This window comes from Thunnus thynnus, chromosome 23 (genome assembly GCF_963924715.1).
Source record: "Thunnus thynnus chromosome 23, fThuThy2.1, whole genome shotgun sequence".
Lineage (NCBI taxonomy): Eukaryota > Metazoa > Chordata > Actinopteri > Scombriformes > Scombridae > Thunnus > Thunnus thynnus.
Window position 1 is genome coordinate 26,051,474 of NC_089539.1, and position 3,667 is coordinate 26,055,140.

At 35.6% G+C, this 3,667-nt stretch overlaps 1 long non-coding RNA gene across 1 annotated transcript in view; it reads left to right on the top strand.

The window, feature by feature from the left end:
- The window catches only part of LOC137176023 (uncharacterized), a 4,017-nt gene extending 792 nt beyond the window's left edge, over window positions 1-3,225 (top strand). The window contains exons 2-3 of the long non-coding RNA XR_010925772.1: window positions 1,165-1,219; window positions 1,409-3,225. This is a non-coding gene — a long non-coding RNA (uncharacterized lncRNA). The remainder of the gene's footprint in view (window positions 1-1,164; window positions 1,220-1,408) is intronic.
- The last annotated feature ends 442 nt before the right edge of the window (window positions 3,226-3,667 follow it).

The window sequence follows — 3,667 nt, forward strand, 5'->3', positions numbered from 1 at the left end:
CAGTTACATATAGTTATATACAGTTTTATACAGTTATATACAGTTACATACAGTTTTATACAGTTTTATAAAGTTACATACAGTTACATACAGTTATATACAGTTACATACAGTTTTATACAGTTATATACAGTTATATACAGTTTTATACAGTTATATACGGTTACATACAGTTATATACAGTTACATACAGTTACATATAGTTATATACAGTTTTATACAGTTATATACAGTTACATACAGTTTTATACAGTTTTATAAAGTTACATACAGTTACATACAGTTATATACAGTTACATACAGTTATATACAGTTACATACAGTTACATACAGTTTTATACAGTTTTATAAAGTTACATACAGTTACATACAGTTATATACAGTTACATACAGTTATATACAGTTACATACAGTTTTATACAGTTATATACAGTTTTATACAGTTTTATAAAGTTACATACAGTTATATACAGTTATATACAGTTACATACAGTTTTATACAGTTATATACAGTTATATACAGTTTTATACAGTTTTATAAAGTTACATACAGTTATATACAGTTATATACAGTTACATACAGTTTTATACAGTTTTATAAAGTTACATACAGTTACATACAGTTATATACAGTTACATACGGTTATATACAGTTACATACAGTTATATACAGTTATATACAGTTACATACAGTTATATACAGTTACATACAGTTACATACAGTTTTATACAGTTTTATAAAGTTACATACAGTTACATACGGTTATATACAGTTACATACAGTTATATACAGTTATATACAGTTACATACAGTTATATACAGTTACATACAGTTACATATAGTTATATACAGTTATATACAGTTTTATACAGTTACATACAGTTTTATACAGTTGCATATAGTTATATACAGTTACATACAGTTACATATAGTTTTATACAGTTACATACAGTTACATACAGTTATGTATTGTACGGTATGTGCAGCTGTGTATGTTTTATGTTTGCACTGCTGTATGTGATGTATTGTTACAGTCGTTCCATCTGTACTGACATTAATCCCGCCAGCTGAGCCGAGAGCTAATAAAAGAAACTTAATCTTTAAGTTGAAAATGAAAAAACTGCCTGATGCTCACATCTGTTAATCGGTGTGATTTCAGCCAGAAGTCATGTGACGTTGGTGTGGATGTGTGTGTTGGAGATGATGATGAAATTCCAGGTAACCTCTCTCCTCTCACATTAATCCCGACTCATTTGTCAGCTGACAGCTCTTACCTGGGGATCAGGTGACTGATTCCTCTCAGCTCCGAGCTGTGTTTTCTAATTATCTCCTCTCTCCTCTCCTTCTTCTTCTTCTCCCCTCTGCCCTCCGTCTCTCTGGCCTCCTTTCCCTTCGGCTGGATGACAGAGGGGGGAGGGCAGAGGGAGGAGGAGGATTAATTAAAAATCTCTGCAGCTTCAGGACCCTCAGAGCGACGCTGATCGATGGCGCTCTGTTTTTGTTTATCTGAAGTGACGGCGGGACGAGTGAGACTGAACCTGAGCTGCTGATTCTGTTTAACACACATTTCCATCTCCACATCGAGCCTGCAGACAGCAGCTCACTTTCAGCTGCAGGAGAAAAACTGCATTGATCCAGTTCTGCTCCAGCTAACGTCTGATTGGACGCCTCGAGCTGCAGCAGCAGATTACTGTTCGACCATTCGGCTGGACTTCATTACCTGGAGGACTGTCATGGCTGATTAACCGTGTAAGGGATCAGTTTATAATCTGGTTTCCTGCACATTATGAGACTGTTCCACTGCAACTAAAGACGTTCATCACTGGACATCAAGTATTTGTTTTCTCTAATTAACACCAGTCTGGAGTTACTGGTTTACTCATTATGTGAATGAATTTTAATTGGTTTTGAAAAGACTTTTTGGAAGTTTAAAAACAATTTGAATAATCAGATATTATGTGGTGTATGCAAGATATATAATATGATATCGTTTGCAAATATGATAACTTTGTTCTCAAACTGAGGCCTTTATGAACTCAACTGAAGGATTGCAGAGCTTGCACATTCAAAATGAGCATCTTGAACACTTAAATTACAGATTTTATATTGTATTTTAAACAGATGTTGTTCATGTGACATTATAAGATATGCAATTGTAGGTTGATGTAATGTTGTAATTTTATGCATTTCTCCAGCATGTATCAATGAGGGAACCCTTTGTTAGCTACAGGGTGATAAATATCTCAAACATCCAGTCCAATAATGGATTTTTCAGCAAACTAATTGAATAAGTATTACTTCAGTAAATGTTCAAGCGATTTCCTAACTGTTAAATTGAATGGTATCGGTATCGTCTAACAGTTTATTATCATGAATTATGAAGATATATATTCAATCTGCTCATTTGAGAAAATGAACCCAACTTTAATTTATCTTAATTGCCTGAATAATCCCCAGGAACCGTCTGGCCGGTTGTCAATAGTGATTTGACAGATCGTTATTATTATCAGACTTAACTGGAATGTTTCAAAACCGTTGTCCCCGTCTCGTTATAGTGGGATATATTATCTTATTATACTTCGTTATTTTCTGTTGTTATTGTACAGATTGTTACAGATTGTGCGTGCTCAACTAAAGGATACTGAGGACTGACATTAACGATCTTGCCTGCTCATATTAAGGGAACTTGCAGAGTGCAGCTCTTGCGTGCACATGTTCAGGATCTTGCACGTTCAAATTAAGAACCTTTACGAACTCAAATCAAAGTATATGACGCTAATAATTTGAGGATCTTTAAATTAAGAATCTTTAGTGCTCAAATGAAGTGTAAGACGTGATGTTTTAGATCTTGAACACAAACTGAGGATCATTTTTCTCACATCTTGTGCAAACGTTGTAGATTTTATCCACACATATTACAGATGTTGCTCACAGTCATTGTTACTCTGTTCAGCACTCAGCTTTGTTTTATTGTCTGTGAATATATTGAGATTTCCCGTCTGACATCTTGTTACTCCTCATATTTATGTCGACAGTCCGGTTTGGGAACCGCAGCGTAGACGGAGGGAGAAGCAGAGTAAACACAGAGATGTTTACATCCACAAGAGCTCAAACACGCTCGAGTGCTTCTGCGGTCGTCCAACGTAAACACACTCAGCCGTCCTCGTTACATGCAAACACAGACTATTGTCTGTATGTGAGCTGTGAAGTGTTGATTCAGTCGGCGTTTGACAGATCAGAGCGGGAGCATCTGTCAGACCTGCTGATCTCTTAAATTACAGCCACACTGAGACAAAAGACTCAACAACAACCAGAATGAAAATCGAGTAGTTTAAAGTTTCTCACATGAACCTCATGAAGTTTGTCTGCAGACATCAGATCCGTCTCGCTCTGCTCTGCTCGTCTGTTGCATCGTTGACAGAAACACATTTCAATTAAGAAGCGTTTGGTCCAACATGAGTGGAAACACTTTGGGACCAACAAACCAAGTTACATCAGAAAATATGAAGCCGATCACATGATGATGAAAGTTCTGAAGTAAACAAACAGTTTAACAGAAGACGTGAAGATTCTGTTTAAATGTTTTGGTTTCGAACGTTCCTGAAAGATGACAAAAACAAAGACAATTTAAAAGAAGGAAGCTTAATACTGGTTATATGTGTGTGT